This window comes from Gallus gallus, chromosome 9 (genome assembly GCF_016699485.2).
Source record: "Gallus gallus isolate bGalGal1 chromosome 9, bGalGal1.mat.broiler.GRCg7b, whole genome shotgun sequence".
NCBI classification, from domain to species: Eukaryota; Metazoa; Chordata; class Aves; order Galliformes; family Phasianidae; genus Gallus; species Gallus gallus.
In genome coordinates, this window is record NC_052540.1 from 2,439,662 (window position 1) to 2,457,131 (window position 17,470).

The following is a 17,470-nucleotide window of genomic DNA, read 5'->3' on the forward strand; positions in this document are numbered from 1 at the left end:
GCATCCTGCAGCACTGTAATTACACAGAACACAGGCGTGTACGAAATAAGGCAGGCTACACAACATGGAAAAGCTAACCATGGAGGAACACAGGAAGAAAAAGCAAAACGGCACCTATTTGACTGTGTAATACTCTACCACTGAGAGGCTGATAAAGTAAGGTTAGTTTCAGCAGGCTCTCTGCTGGAAGGAGCTGGAGCTCACAGGGCTGTAGAGCCACCAGCATCTGGCCAGGGGTGGGGAAGATAAAACTCCATCTCTCCTGGCAGGGTCTGCGGTGCAGGAAGGACCTAAAGATGAGATATGACTCAGGTTACTGGAAAGCTGGTGTGAGCTCTGCTAAAGGAAAGCACAGAAGAGATGAGCGATATCAGAATTACAACAGAAAGTTTTGTATGCTTTTAAAAATAGATTCCCCTTAAACTTATACTGGCAGCACATTACCAGCAGTTATTGATACGCAGGATGCACTTCTCATAGGCTGTGTCAAACCAGAGCCCTCTGCGCCGCCCTGCTTTACCCTTGGCCTGAAGGGAACGCTGCCAGCACCCAGAAGGCTCCGCTCCCCGGGCTCCTCGATCCCCTGGCAGCCACCCGAGGCTGCCATGACCCCAGCAGCATGCACCACGGGGTGCAGGCACCCACCAGGCCCTGGGCAGGGTCACTCAGCAGAGCACACGCTGGATGCAGATGAACAGCCGCTCCTGCACTGATCATCACCAAGAGCCTGCTTCCGATTCAAACCAGAAACTGTAATTGCTGCACATGAGCAGCACTTTTACAGCCAAGCAGTGGGATGACCAACTTCTTTCATGTCAGACCAGAACACAGCAGCTTTTAGGAAGGGAAGAAAGTACCTTATATTAGAATTTTGAGCACATACCTTCCCCCCCCCCCCCCCCCCCCATACACCCATGGAAAGTAATAGGATAAATGCCTCTGTTCTTTCCAGTGCGCTTTGCCAGGAAGCAAGCACGGTTCCTACAGCCTCAGCAGTGCTGTGGGGTTTGCCATTCCCCACCGTGACAGCAGGACTGTGCTGATGGCTGAAGAACATTGCCTTTTTCAGGGAAGGAGCAGAGGGCTGTCAAGAAAGGGAGGCTTTGACTGAAGCTGTGCGTGACAGTGAGTCTGATGGGACAAACTTGGTGGGATGTCAGGGCTAGCAGTTACAGCATGCAGCACTCCTGCACACAGTCATTTTCTGAACTGTGATAACCACGGAGTGCCCTTAGCAGTTTGCTTTGCTGTACATGAATGGGGGACAGAGGCCAGCAGAGTGTTCTGCAGTTAATCACACAGCACAGTGCACAGCAGTTACCAGTGAGCTGCCCCCACCAATACCAATTAAAGGAAACGCTGCAGACGTGGCAGTGCACACCCTCACTAGCTCAGCCCACCTCAGTGTGGCACTTGTGCCCCTAATCACACCTGAACAGAATGACCTCCTGTTAAGCCTCCAGCCCCAGCACACATCCAGAAGAGGCAGGCAGCAGCCTGGTGCAGAGCCTGCCTTGCCACAGTGTCCCAGAGGGAAACCAGGCTGCCCAACAGCTCAGGAGAGGTATTGGGTCTTCCCAGGAAGAAAAACACAAGGAGAACAACCAGCGGAAATGAATTCTGACTGAGTATCAGGGCAATGTAGTGCTGAGATATGTTAGAAAACACATTGGTGTCCCAGACATACTGCTAACAGACAGCTGGTTAGAAACAGGCTGGAAGACAGCACAGTCTTGCTCCAAATCAATATGATCTGCAGACTTTATTACATCTTTTCACCTTCTGAGGCCCATGAAATGCGTAATCACCTTGCTGTTTGCTCCCTGACCTCTCCGTCAGGCCAAGCACCGTGACGGTGCAGGATGAGCTGTGCTCTCCTCTGCTTGAGGACAACCCCCTGCTCCTCCATGCTGTTCCTCGAACATCTGCATTTATAAGAGCAGAATGGGACACAGGAAGTGCTCACAGAACCAGAGGTCAGTACTTAAGAGGCTCTTTTCCATGCCTACACACGGGCAGACAACCTGCGCTTGGCATAAACAGTCAAGTGTGATCCAAACCCCAGTGTAACAAGCAAACACCTCACACACAGAACGGGCTAACAGACTGCAGAGAAGGGCACTCCAAGAGGCAACGGGACACGATGTCCAAGAGTTCTACGTGCTGACTCTCACCACCAATACACAGAGAACCTTGTGAGCATCCAACGCTGCCCAGGGATGTGCCGCATTGCACTGCAGGCAGGGGAGTGAGCTGCATGCAGCCACTCCGCCTCTCGGGCTGGAACAGACTGACTCAGGCCCATCAGAAAGAAATGAACCAGGACTGTGTGACCTGACTTGCAATAAGCTTTAAAAAACAAAGTCAGGGTTGGACAGGAAATGAATTTGGCAGAGCACAGAAATCTCACACAAACAGAACGCACCATATTGACCCTCTGCTTCTTATTCGGATTCTGAAAGAAAAAAAAACCAACCACACCAAAAAATATCCCCTCACGTAACGAAAATGATATCAGCGATCCCCAAGGACTAAGAACCAAGCAGAACTGGGCCAATTCTCCACACAAGGATTCATAAGTAATCAGGCATATTAGTAGTGCCTCTGATCCCTCGCTCCACACCCGCAGAAAGAAAAACAAACCTTCATTCCAGAGAATTTTTACACAACAGAGTTATTTGTCAGCTTGTTTTCACACATGTATTTCCTAAGATAAGTCCACGTCAAACTGAAGAGCAGGCAGCAAGTCTGCGGATGTATCAGCACAGCAACTCTGGAAGTATGGAGCTCTTACTTGGAAAGAAAGCATTCCTGCAAGGCACACGTGGCTGCGACCTTTATCTGCTGCCACATCACAAATATTAATAAAATAATTTCCCACTGTCCTAAATACCACCACTATGCCATCTTCCCTCACCTAAGTCAGTATTAACCAAAAGCTGGGTTCTTTAGCATTGGTTTTGTTGGGTGTGAACACCACAGAGAGGAACTCACTCACACAGCCCACATCAGGGCCACTGCTGATCCTCCGTCACTCGAACAGAGTGGATTTCTGGACCTGATATTACAGCTCCAATGAAGGATGTTTCAGTCCCCGGGGGAACCTCCCAAGACTGCAACCGTATCCTAAATCTCTGGGCTGTGGGCAAGTGCAGGGGTCATTCATCCTACACGTTCATTATTCAGTCCTATCTGACGCTTGGTGTGGAGCACCATCCCTGAACTTACCTAGAGCAGGTCCTTGACTCTGCAGTGGACAAAACCCACCTATTCTGCACTAAAGCAGTGGTTTAATACCAAAGCGTCATGCTCAGCACACACAGGGTCCTCAGTCCTACAAAATGAAGGGAAATCCAATACGTGCCTGCTCCAGTCCAGCTGCTCCATCCACATGAGCTAAGGAAAGGGACAGCTCCCTCGCACGCCTTTAGGTGCGTGCCTGCACTAGAGGAGCACTCTGCAGGAGGGCATGCTTCACAGGCAATCAGCCCAGCATCCCCACAGTGCTGAGTGCTGAACCAAGCACAAGCATCCAGCTCATTCTTCTTCAAGGACTTCACAGCTCTCCCCACGGCAGCTGCAGTGACACCTGGGTCAGAGCAGGGCGCTGAGATCTCCTTCCGCAGCTCAGGAAGGAATCAGGCTGCTTTAAGTCAAGCAGATTTTGAGGCTGAAGGCCAGCCAGAAACCTATGGGTATTGAGGTTAGTCCTCACTCTCAACCCTTCATGCTAAGCACTTTAAATAGGGAAAATACTCCAGTACTTCCATACCCACCCAAAGGCACAGGACTTACAGGAAAGGGCAGAGCATTACCACTGCCCCTGAGAAAAGAGGTGTTTGCTCTCCACATTTCTTTTAATTCCTTCAACCTCGCTGCAATCCATTAGGATTTAAACAAAATTTATTGCTGTGTTACCAATGGTGTATGAGAGTCTCACTGTTTCTGCTTTCACAAAGAGAAGGGACAGAGCAAAGAAGATGGAAAATAAATAGAAAAAACAAACAAGCAAGCTCTAAAAACTAATACTGAGGGAATGCTTAGCAAGTACAGTGACAAGAAGATTAATAAAGGTGTGTAAGAGCACGCTGCTCAAGATTACTGCAGTACATTCACCAGAGACAATCTGAAAACAAGCTGATGCCCGACGAATACCAGATGAAACCAGCTATTTGGAAGACCTTTATCTCCTGTTATTCTCCAATAACCAAAAACGCTCCCGTGGTAAAACAGTACGACGAACTCACACTGACCTTTGATATCTGAACTTGGACAGAAGGAATTGGAAGCACTGAGTCCAAGAGAGAAGTGAATGGTGCCATTCATGGCGGTGCTCCCCAGCACACAGCCACTCCCAGCGGAGCAGCCCCCACCCCATGCATTTGTGGTGCCCGCAGAGCAGCAGCACTCACTGGAGCCACACAGTGTGCCACAGCTGCCACCTTCTTTAATACAAACATCCACAATGACTACTTTACTTTGCTTTCCACCCCCCCCCCCCCCCCCCCCCCTCACAGGACAAGTTGCACATCAGCTTTGCAGAACCATCTCCCACATGATTTAGGGCGCACGGCCTTGGCACTATGGCTGGGCAGCACATGGGTACCAATACTGCCATCGGTTAGTTCACTCAAAGGACACGTGTAACAGCATTAACTTCAAAGATAAGGTACACAAGGTAAATTTGACCCTGCGTTCCACCTGCACCAAAAAAACCCCACAGCAACATACGATCTATCTGCTGACCTTACACTTTCAACCACCAATTTTTCCTGCAGGTACCTCATATGAACAGACGAGAGAAACTCTTCAAACGATTCTTAGGAGGACGGCTTGTCTCATTTAAACTGAAGGTAAGTGGATCTAAAGAGGAGGTATCAGTCAAACTCAGTTTCATACCTCATCACACTCACGTGCCGCAACAAGAGCCTCTGCTACAAACGTACTGAAGTTTTAAGGAGGCTGCCAACTTCCTAAGAGCTGAACACAAAGAAGGCAGCCAGGGGAGATGCCCTGGGAAGAAGTTAACTGTAGGGGGAAATTAAACAAGATCTTCTGAATACAGACCATAGAATGTGAACAGTGCTAAAACACGCTCAGAATTTTCCTTCATACCCTTGTAAAACACAGGAGACAATTGTCAGGAACAGGACAACAACTCCTTTTAAAAAGGAAATTTATTCCATTGTAATTTAAAACGTGAAGTTTATAAATTTCGTGAGGCTCACATTTTACTCTGTTGTAAAATCCTGTCCCTTATGTGCCAGACCTTGCCTGAGACCTCAGCCCACATCCCGGCACTGCAGCAGTGCTGCTGCTCTGCCGAAGGGAGCTGTGGACAGACACCACCGCACAGCAGCACCGGGGCTTGCTCCTGACCCCACCGTGCAGGACAAAAGTGAGTCAAACTATTTTTCAGCTTCCATTATCACATTCCCTCAAGCAACTCAATTCCCTTGCAATCCTGCCTATCTCTGCACTGGGATAGGGCTCAGAAGCTGGCAGTCCCTCCTGCTCGCTGTCAGAGAGAAGCCGAGGTAGGCTGCAGTTCTGCAGCTGCCTGAAGCTCACTCCAAGCAAAACTGGATTGCTTGCAGACAAAGGTTCCCCAGGGAGCATGGTTTGTGAGACAGGCTGCTCAGGACATTCAGTTTGCTTACCTCAGATGTGGTCCTTTTCCCTGGAGCCAGTGGGAGTTTGATGCTACGTATGATGTCTAAAGGCATATGCTAAGCTCTAGCATGCTGGCTGTAGGGGCAATCATCCCGAGCTGCCGAGCAACATCAGATGCGTGTAATAACAGCACTCGAGATGAGGATGTACAGCTCCTGGACGTTTGTGCAGTAATGCTGCTACACACTTTACTAAGTGCATAAGAGCATTACATCAAATCTAATGGCCAGTGAAAATATGCATGTTAAAAAAGAGTGAGATAATCATCCAAGCTGCTTTCCTTACAGTTCAGACAGTCTGCTTTCTGTGTCTTAATCAAGTTCATAGAACAACGTTTGATCCAATCTGTTCATCCCAAAAGCCAGTTCTGCAACTGAGGGCAGGCAAACACAATTCTCTGAATCATGTTGTCACTCAAAAAGCTGCACTGAAGCAGCTCATGTGCTTCTGCCACGCCGAAGAAGCGAAGACACCAGTCTCTCCCTAGATTAATGCTGCTGTGTCTTTCTCTCCAGTCTCCTAAGACACGTCTTTCATTTTATTAGGTGCTGGATCTATTTGCTGCTTCTTGAAGGTGACATGTGCTGAGGGTGGGCATACAAATTCCACACACCTCCTCTGTGATCCGAGCAGTTCCTTGCAGATAATTCAGTTTTCAAGTCAATCTAATTATAATCCAAAGTTACCGCAACAAAGACTTTCAAGTACAAAGTGAGGAAAATGGAGCAGGAGGGAAAGCCATTCACCAAGGGCGCTGCACTGGAGCAGTGCCTCATGCCCTGGGGCTGTGCTCCCCACCTTACTGCTCAGTCCTTATCTCACTGTTATGGGAATCAGATGGCAAATATTTCACTGTCTTTAAACTAGGGTAACCCTTCAGCGGTCGCAGAGACACTTGTTTTACGTATGGATTCCCTTCTTCCAATCTCAGGCATTCCCGCATGAGACTCCCAAACAGTATTAACCCACACTGTGGCGATGATTTACTGAGAGGATGGGAATGAGAAAGACTGTTCAGGAGAAGAATTTCATCCCCCATAACACCTTTAATAAAAAACAATAATCTATTCACTCCTCTCTACTTTTCATCATCTCTCCTGCATTTGAGGAAGCTACATCTGCCACATCAGTTGCTGCTGGGTAATCCTCAGCCCAGCAGAGACAGAGCCTCTCCACTTCAGGCCGTGATTTGGCACAGGAAAAAGAAATGCTAAGAATCCTCTCACAGCCCTCAGAAACAAGTTCTGCCTTTTGCTTCAGGCTCCTCAGCACGGAGAGGGACTCTCCCCTGCTCCCGATTCAGTTACAACACATCACCACCTGCACCTCTGCACACACCGAGCGGCTCCAGGGCCCCGCAGGGCTGTGACAGGACCCCCCCGGCACCCCACAGCTCACTCACAGCCCCTCTCAGTGTGCTGCCAGCCACAGTGAAGCATGAGGAGCGAGGCCCAGGCCTGGCAGGCAGCAGGCAGGGCAGGACCAAGCAGCACCTCATCTCCCAGCACCTCCTGGGACTGAGGGCTGGGCCTGGGCCAGAGCCGGTGAGGAACCCCCTGACCCCCACCACCCACAGCTGCAACCGCAGGCAGGGTGTATTCTGCCCAGACTGTGGCCACCCACTTATGGCTGGTCAGAACCCAAATTAGGCTCATGGGATTGCAGCAGAGGTTCTCAGCACAGCCATAGCAGCAGCAAGTGGTACTGCGTGAGGCCCGCACTGCTCCAGCGCCAGCTCTGAGCTGCAGGGCTGCAGCCTTTGCCATCTGCTCTTACTGCCACTGGCGGTGCTCTGGCAGACAGCTGAGGTTACCAAGCGAGGCAGCGCTCCCGTCTGCCAGCTGTCTGCCAGGGACCGAGCCTCAGCACCACGCACGGCCTTCCAACAGCCTGCGGGAGCAGCTCTGCAGCTGAAGATGTAAGTGTCCTGACCAAAGCACTTATTGCAGAGGTGTTGTAGTTGAGCACAGAACTGAGTGGAGACGGAGCAATGTGACACAGCACTTGTTACTAGGTGAACACAGGGCTGCGCTGCTGTCGCTCACAGCAGTTGGTTTAAGGTCTCTATATTTACTTATCGCCCTGTGCTTACAGGGGGAGCCCTTCCTTTGTGCTCTATGCATGCCAGGCAGAGCTCGCTTTTGGGAGCTGCTCTTTAAAAATACGCATATTATTCTCACCTGATTGCAATGATCGAAACCAGAAGAAAATAACAAGAATTTATCTATTTGGCAAATTTGGTCAATCAGCAAGATATGCCAAAGGGGAGCATCTTCTAATGACTTTTCAAAAGGAACCCCAAATCATCCCATCCAGAGCAGGTCTCGCAGAGAGCCAGAGATGAGCACAAAGAGCAGGGAGCACCCATCCATCACCCCGTAGGGCAAGGTGCCTGAGAGTGCTGACAGCACAGGGACTCCGGTATCATGTGCTGAACTGCAGAGCTGTGCTGGGCTGGGGGGCACTGGCACCAACTTGAAGTGCAATCAGGAAATCCCAACCACAATATAAAGAAGTTACTCAAGGGGAGGGAAAAAAAACACAACACAAAAACAAAATGAAAAACAACCAAGTAAAAAAAAAAAACACAAAAGCAGCAGCACTGCATGGTTTATACTTTCCTTTTGTATGCGCCTTCTGGAGTTTAATGCTTTGAGGGTTGCATCTTCTATCTCTTTATTATGAAGGGGCTGTTTACTATTGTATAAGGCTTATCTTTTCTTAACTGGAGTCAAAATTCTCACAAAGGCTCATTGTTGGCAACCAAACGCTCTCTATCATCAGGCTTGTGATAAAACCTCATGAGTTATCAGTGCTGGGGTTTATGTACTCTCCCACTTGGCTGTGGCTGTGACAAGGCTATCAGTCGCACAGCTAAGCATACACATAACACAAACCTGGCTGCTCTCGTATCTTGCACTCTTCCAGCCCCAACAAACAAATACTCTGCCCAACAACTCCTCATCAGCACTCTTTGCTTTAACAAGCAGGTTCTCTTCCTTTGGAAAGACCAAAGGCAGAACTCTCTGTGGCCCCACAGCATCACAGGTGGTATCTGTTTAGCTGTCTGTGAATGCATCTAAGGAGATATCTCTAAGATTGGAAGGTACAACTACAGCTCCAAGGAAGGGATTTCCACCTCATAACAACAAGTTATTACAGGTGAAGTGAGGCACCTGGAGCACTGCGTCCAGATGTTGGAGTCCTCAGTACAGGAGAGGCAAAGACCTCTTGGAGCACATCCAGAGGAGGGCCACAGAAATGATCCCAGGGATGGAACACCTCTGCTATGGGACAGGCTGAGAGAGCTGGGGCTGTGCAGCATGGAGAAGGGAAGGCTGTGGGGAGACCTGAGAGCGGCCTGTCAGTGTCTAAAGGGGAGCAACAGGAAAGAAGGGGACAGACAGACTCTTTAGCAGGGTCTGTGGTGACAGGACAAGGGGAAATGGCTTCAAGCTTAAAGAGAGGAGATTTAGGTTGGATATAAGGAAAAAGTCTGTTACAGTGAGGATGGTGAGGCACTGGCACAGGTTGCCCAGAGATGTGGTGGATGCCTCATCCACAGAGACATTCAAGGCCAGGCTGATCAGGCCCTGGGCAACCTGATCCAGCTGTGGTGTCCCTGTGCAGTGCAGGGGAGTTGGACCATAGGGCCTTTAAAGGTCTCTTCCAGCTCTAAGGATTCTATGATTTTATCACTTTCAAACCAGAACTTTGTCTTAGAGACAGTAGAAGCTAGGTCCTCACTATTTAATTATAAAACCTTCCACTATAGTCTTGCTGTGCTTCACTTCTGTAAAGTGAGTACAGAGCATTTCTCTACCCAGAGCCCAGCTTGCAGTTAAGCTCTGTGCCAGTAGAGATGGGCTCTGAGAACTCCAGCATGTAAATTATGTGGCCATTCACAGAAAGCGCTACACATCCAGACCTCTCTATGTGACTAAGCATCATCTGCAGTCTTCAGAGGCCTTTGCATCACGGCCTGATGTAGTTCACAAACAGGCAGGACAGTCACTGCAGCGGGCTGAAATTCAGCACCTTCCTGACACTGCTTCTGGAGCTCTCCCTGGGTAAGCACCGAACTCATGCTGGAACTAACCTGCCTCCAGAGAAAACCTGCAATCTGTTTACATAGCTACACAGCCCAGAGAAAACACTCGTGGCTTTGCATTGTAACTAAGCCATAAGCGAGCGTCTTATCACTGCAGTGCATCTGGCCATCATCATTAGCATTGTCCTTCCTTCCTTTGAGAGAAATGCGGCAGTGATGCAATTGCATCAAGGATCACACTCAATCTGAGTGAGTCAATGGCTCAGAGATCTCCTTTAAAAGTCTAAAAGATGACAACTTGTAACCTACCATAATGCAGTAGTGAACAACAGAAGTAAGGGGACCTACACCCACTGAAGACCTCTCTTTCAACTCAGACATCTGATTACAAGCAGGCTTACAGAAAATCAGGACCTCTGTGGTTCCCTGCAATCTTCTATTTCAACCTGAGTACTAATGAGGCAGCAAATTTTATTTTTTGCCCCAATGCCATTTATCTTAATACTGTATAACCATTTATCATTCTGTAAAACTATTAATCTTAGTACTATAACATAAGCAGCTATAACATAACTTCAAACTCCACAATCACTACAGGCTAAAGGGAAGCACTGCTCACCTGGCTGGGCAGAGTATATGTGCCTTTCTCTTTGTAAAAGCTCTCAACACTTAACTTCAAAAGCTGATGGAGCACCTGACTAAGGCAACGCAAGCACACAGCTCAACTGAGGGATGTGCACAGGAAAAACAGCTTAAGTATTTTCAAGCACTCAGTTGCAGTTCATTTTACAGCACTATTTGCAAAACGAGGGAAGTACAATTCTACTAAAATTGATGAATAGGATACGCTGCCTAACAAGTCCTTCAGAGATAAAAGTTCATGGGCAGTTTCATCTCAATGAACTGTAACAAGCTCTCAGAAAAACACGCAGTTTCACATATCATGACTGCTGCACAACGTAAGCATCTCGGCAAATTGGCTGCGGGGTGGTACAAAGTTTGGGAGCTGAATTTGAGAGGCACCAGGCATCCAATCCCCGTTCTTAAAGGTAAGAAGTCTTGCAGGCACTCAGCATGTCTTAGGATTAACCTTTAGGAATAGTAACTCCACAAGTGCACAGCCAAGACTGGCATTCTTGAGGCAATTGGTCACATCTGTATCTCATTAAAATAAAATAATAATAAAAAAAGATTAACTAGCAAAATATATCTAAAACAGTTTCATCCCCAAGGACCGGAAAGAAATTAAATGAGCCATACGCTAGTCATATTGCTTAACATGTCGTTGGAAGGTACTCAGAAACCACAGTGATGGCAATATCAAAATCTGAGCAGACCAGGAGAGACAGCGGAATGGCTCCAGGGAGCATTACAGTACAGCTTATGCTCAACGTCAAAATAAGTAAAGGACATCCCAACTGACTGCACGTATCAGAAATTGAATAAAAGATCAATTCTGCTTTCGAACAACAAAACTAGGAAGCCCCTTCATTCTGCCACCAGTGCCTTAGCAATTGACTTATTTATTTAATATACTGATTTACTTGCACAGGTCGCCCTCATAAATGCTAGTGCCTGACCTCTTGATCACTTGAGCTACTCCAGGATCTCTGAAAGCCATAACCAATGGTTACAATCTAGGTAGTAGCTGTCACATGGGATCTTCACTCTAACGTCCGCCCCCAGTGTTTTATTACATGAATTTTCCATTCTCAGAAAGCATAAGTTATGTTGACAGCTACCACTTCAGTGCCCACAGGCAGCAGTGTGAAGCTCAGAAGCAGATGAGTCAAATGGAGACAGCCAAACAGCAGTGCTGCTCAGTTCAGAGGTCTGAGGAGAGACTCTTGACACCATCTGCAAAGTAAGAACAATCTGAACTGCCAGTTTGGCTTCATGGGAATCTTGAACCAAACCTCACCCCTTGGACCTCACTTCCTGGGATGAGCAACTCTTTGATGATCATTGTGATCATCAATGGAGCTCATGATCACAATGGAGCTCATGACTCCATTCTCACTGTGACAAACTCTTCAGAAAATACAACGTCGACCTGGTCTGGCTAGGAGAAGTCCAACGGGATGAGCCTCAGAGGCACTGAGACAACACCACTTCTGTAGACGGCAGCATCCCATCAGCAACCTGAAATACTCCAGCAAACACCTCACACAGAAGCTTGTAGGGAAGCCAACAAGAAGTGCACAAAGAAAAGCCACTGTGTGGGGATTTAATTACAAATGAGATATCCACGCAAAATAACACAAAGGGCCACCATTTCTAAAGTATCTCAATCCATGTTACCGTGTGGAAAACAGTGAAATACAGATGGCAGATCCAAGTCCCAGCCAAACAAACAGCACTGAGGCTAAGAAACGTCCAACAGAAACCGACACTCCTATAAAGGAAAGGAGGAAGAGCACAAAAATGCCAAGAAACACCACTCATCTCCTCCTTCAAAAAGGAGGACTTACAAATACTGTCATACTCAGAACCAACGCAGAAGATTGCAAAGATCAGTAACAATGGAAGAAAAGATAGCAGAAAAGCCTAACTCCAGGTGTGTCTCTTCAGCCCGACAGAGCGTTGCACGTTGAAACACTGCCACTGACAAGCAAGAACAGACAGAGCTGTCCCCAACAGTAAGGACCAGAGCCGACTATGGCCAAGAGCAGCAGCACGAGGGCTCGGCTGGACAGGGCATCATACACATAATGCAATGGAAGAAAGGAGGGAGCAGGACCATCCCTTTAGCAGTCTGCTGCAGCTGAATTAGGTTGGGCAGAACACAGAAGCACACTTGCAGCCACCCTGCAGGAGTCCTGCAGCACAAAGCACGTACTGTCAAGTGCAGCTGAACAGGAATGACAGCTACAAAGAACAACGGAGAGCAACAAGAGAAGCTCACAGCAGCTCATCAACTGCCTGAGGACACACCAGGAAATCTAGTGCATTAAAATAACACTTTCCAATAATGGTCTAGTTAATTGATGTTAAATCATAGCTGAATGCCTGTAGAAGTACTTATGACATCTGCACTAATACCATTTCAGTTCATCAGGATTAATATTATTCTAATACACACCCGAGAAATTAACAAGTACTGGTACTTTAAAGCCTTTAAAGTGATGTTTTGAAACACTTTATCTTTCTTCTCCCTCTTCCCTGCCCTCACAAACAGTCTTCTGCAAAAACTTATTAAAAATAGAGGTGTTTTCACAAATCTCATCCACTTGAATGATGATGACTTTCTTATTTCTGCACCTGAGGAACACTTCAGCTCTTGCTAACACCAGAAAAGGAGGCAGGCCTGGCACAAAAATGGGTGTATTTGCATAGCAAGGTCGTAAAAAGAAAGAAAGAAAGAAAGAAAGAAAGAAAGAAAGAAAGAAAAAAAATAGAAGGTGGTAAGATCTCACCTCTCCACCCCCACAAACAAGACAAACCTAGAAATACTAACTATTGAACAAGCTACAATCACAACAGTGGAAAAGACCCTCAAAGCTTCACTCTTACTTTTATATACAGCTGGGTTCAGGGCGTCCCTCCCGCGCTGCTGGAGGGGACCTGGAACCAGAGGTTGGCCGGAGGAGCTGCTCCCTGCCATGCCCAGCTGATGCCCCTCACAGAGCTGCTCCAGCCCCACACTGGGCTGCAGGTGTTAACGTGCTCTTATCAGTCTCAAGTGTTGCTTCTCAGGCAGTGACACACACAGAGCTGTATCTCAAGTCTCATTAAAATTTAACGGAATTCGGCACCTTTAGCTTTCAGCTTCGGAAGTGAAGTCTCAACCTCAGACGGTCCCTGTTTTTACTTTCATACCTCACCGTGCTTCGTGTGCTAGCAGAATAACTCAGAAGTTGACAGCCAGCCCTTCATACCTTCCACCATTCATCACCTTTCATCAATTGCTAACAGTGGTTTCTTTTCCCTCCTGTGTGTTTGTTTTCGTGTCAGGGTTATCTTGTCCTCAGAGCCCTCCTTCTCCTCCAGAGAGCCCTCTGACACGACTTGAAGTTTAACAAGAAGAGAAAAAAACAGCAACGATTGGAAAACGTTGACCTACAAAGGAGTATTTATGGTCCATCTGGCATTTCTTACCACTGTATCGTTCAGGGGAGCTGCGCAGGCAAGGGGGAGTGGTTTTAAACTAAAAGAGGGGAGATTTAGGTTAGATGTGAGGAGGAAATTCTTCACTCAGAGGGTGCTGAGGTGCTGGCACTGCTGCCCGGTGATGTGTGGGTGCCCCGGCCCTGGAGGTGCTCAAGGCCACGGATGGGGCCCTGGGCAGCCCAACCATGGCAGGGCCAGGCAGCTGTAAGGTCCTTCCAACCCAACCATTCCAGGATTCTGTGATTTGAGATTTGACAGTAGCCAACACTGTGGAAAGCCAGGAATCATGTTAACTCTGACAGGCTCGGGGTGAGACTGTAGAGACTGCAGCAGCACCTACAGGGAATGTTAATATCTGAAGGAAACCCACCTGCTAGGTAATGAAAAACAAAACCAAACCCCTCACATATCAGCCACAAAACAACCACATACAGCACTCCCCAAGCTGTATGTACCACGTTTGGTGTCCCGCCCGCCACAAACACATAGCGAGTACAGATAAAAACATCAGAATGCTGGCAAATGAGAAAAGCCCAGCGTGTGTCCAGCAATCAAAAACTATTCCATAGCCTCACAGTGGACAGAGAGGATAATCTCCTTCAGAACAAGTCCAGAAGAGATGTAGCTCTCCAGCAACACATCCGTCAGTAGGACTTGGCTTTATGGCCACAGGACAGCAGCCCGCATCCCACCTGTCCCCACCAGATGTGTGAGTGGGAGGAGTCCTGCCTGCCTGCAACTCCGCCTCCACTGACACGTTCTGCTCCAACACAGTATGAATACAAACACTAACGTCTGCCCTGTGCATAACACGCATCCTACTACAGCAGCATAGGAGAAGAGAGGAAAATATGAAAACCGGATGACAACTATGTCACCAAGTGGTGCAAACACAAAGAAAGGCACGAGGCACTGAATCAGTGCAGGAGTTGTACAGCACCAGGGACAGCTGTAACTCAGCAGCAGCTGTCCTGCCTGCAGCTCACGTGCTGCTGTTGGATGCATTTTTAAGAATACAAAAACCTCAGTAGCTACAATCATCTCATTGCTTTTCCCCCCTCACTTTTTCTCCATGTAGGCAGATGCATTTTATCTGCATGGAAAAGAAAGGTTATAAGCATTTTATGAAAAGCTGATAGATAAAACAGGGCCAAGAAATGCTTCAAATGAGTCCGGCAGCATAACCAATTGCACAGTGTGTGTGTGCTATAGAGATGGAAGGCAAGGCAATGCACTGTGCTAAGTCTTAGGGTGCTCTTTATTATGTAGCAGTTACAAAGCACTTCTATGACTTTCAAGCACAACAACTGAGTCCCTTCCAGTTTACTCACTGCAGGAGAGTATCAGCCACCCACCACCTTAGCAGCAGGGTGCCCTCAGCAGGCTGACATGCTGCACCCCACAGTGCTGCAGCTGTTCTGGCAGCAGGACACAGGGACAGGCATCCAGGCTGAAGGACAGTGCTCCCCCACCACCCGCAAGGAGACGCATCTCAGTGCCAGGAAAAGCTGGGCAGCAGCAAACGCAGAAGTCTGGGAAGCATTGGACTTGATTCACACTCCTGGTAGTTTCAGTGCTGCTGGCTCTCAGCAGGCAAAAGGCTGAGCTCTGGGACAACACAGGAGACTGAGCGTTAGGCAGGCAGGAGAATAGGTCTTGTCAGCCTATCTGCTCTGTGAGCTAAATGCAGATCAAAGGAAAGAACAAACAAATACCCTTTCTAGCAAAACCTCGCGTTAATTAAGGACTATGTGGAGAGAAAGCTTCAGAAAGGACCCTTCCCTTCAACCACAGGAGCCCTGCTATCCGTGCCTGTGTGGCAGGCCCACCCTGCTGCTGGGGAATGCAGTACCTGCAGCCCCACACAGAGCACACGGCCCTGATGGGCCCTGATGCACGCAGATGTAAAGTTTAAAAAACTCAAATACAAAGTGGAATTTGTTTGTGATTAAAGGCAGGATTAAATGCTGGGTCTGGGGCAATCAGCAGGCTGCTAATGCTTAGGGCAAGACTTCCAGTTCCAGCCAACCCTCCTTTGCTTTGACTTGTGACCACCACCCTTACCCAGAGGAAAGATAACGCTCTGAAGGTGACTTCTGTCTCCCCCCATTCCTCAGCACTGCTGCAGCAAGCACAGTGCCTGCCGTGCCCCTGCTGACCAGCTGACAAGCCCTGCAGGATGCTGGCATCCCGCTGGCACCCTTAGGCCATACCCGCTTTTCTCTGGAACATCAACAAGTCATCCTTAGAAGCTCTGCAGCTGTAAATACACTTGTAGGACTCGGCCCCACTGGCCTGGTTTCAGCTTTGCCCTCCTCTTCCATAGGCAGTGCTGAATCTAAGCACAGTGTTTACAGCCGTGAGGTGCTGCTAACCCCAGTACTATTTTTAACTTATAGTAATCCATAACAGCAGCAATTAGTTCCCGTTAAGAAAAAGATCTGCACGCTCACACTTCACAGGAACAGATTTTATTTCTTCTCTTCCATTTAAGTATTTTTTATTAGCCAGATGGATCATGAAATTATTACAAAAACTGGGATGTAAACTCTCCGAAAGCACCCAACTATGAACGCTGCCTTCTAAAGCAATTAATACTGATTTATAAACATTCAGGATTAGAGAAAAATACTTAATTCTCCCCTAATCCCTCAGCCAGCACTGCTCTGTATTCAACATACAGGAACACAGATTAACTGGATTGAAGTTAATAGCATTTGGAGGACGGTGCTGGTCAGCCACGCGTAGCCCCATGATACGCAATATCTTCCGCCACAAATTCCCTGTAACCTATGGGATTAAGACAAATCCAAGACTGCCATTTTCCTGCTCCACTTCCAGCCTCTGCTGTAACCTTACAGATACCAAGACTAAAGACACCGAATCTTTGAAGAGGACCAAAGCAAACACCTTAAACTATGAAACAGTGCACTCCAATTAGACTAAGAGCTAAAACTGGCACTTAGTACGTACCTCACCCATGTATCACACTTCCCTATGTATTATTTCTGTTGAGTCTCTGTAAGAGCTGGGTTTTTTTCCCAGCCCTGCCGATGGCTGTCACTGCTGATGCCCTTCTGCTCCCTATAGCTCAGAGTCAGCTTTAAAAACCAGCTGTTTGCTATGCAAAGACTTCACCTGCTTCAGTTCTGATTTATTTATTTATTTCCCAGATTAAAGCTGCAACTGATAGGAACAAAACTTGTCTCCGACCCACTTTTGGACAAACCACATCAGAGCTGCCTCCTGTTGCATCACATTCAAGAGATTATTACAAAAACAAAGATGGCTAAAGCCAGCTGGGCAGCCCGGCAAGGGGTAGGCTGCCAACTCACTACACGTTGCAGCCAGGTACGAAGAACAAGAATTGAAGAACAGTCACACAGCAACACAGACCACACGGCACTCTTACCTGCTGCCCGCTGCGGTTCATCTGAGAGCTGGCTGAACTAGGAGCCCTGCATGGAAGAAGCCTAAATCAAGTGCTGTCCTCCCCCAGAGCAGCTGTGCGCTGGCATTATCAAGAGCTCACGCTTCAGTGATTGCAATCATCAGCTCAAGGATTTCAGGTGTGTTACAGCACAACCCTGACCCACAGAACTAACCTCAAGGTCTCCAGCTCCGCTCCCCTGGGCG

The 17,470-nt window shown here is 48.0% G+C and overlaps 1 protein-coding gene across 1 annotated transcript in view; it reads right to left on the reverse strand.

Annotated features, from left to right (window-relative positions):
• The window catches only part of GPC1 (glypican 1), a 163,087-nt gene that overhangs the window by 119,217 nt on the left and 26,400 nt on the right, over positions 1 to 17,470 (reverse strand). The gene's annotated exons all lie outside the window — the stretch shown is intronic.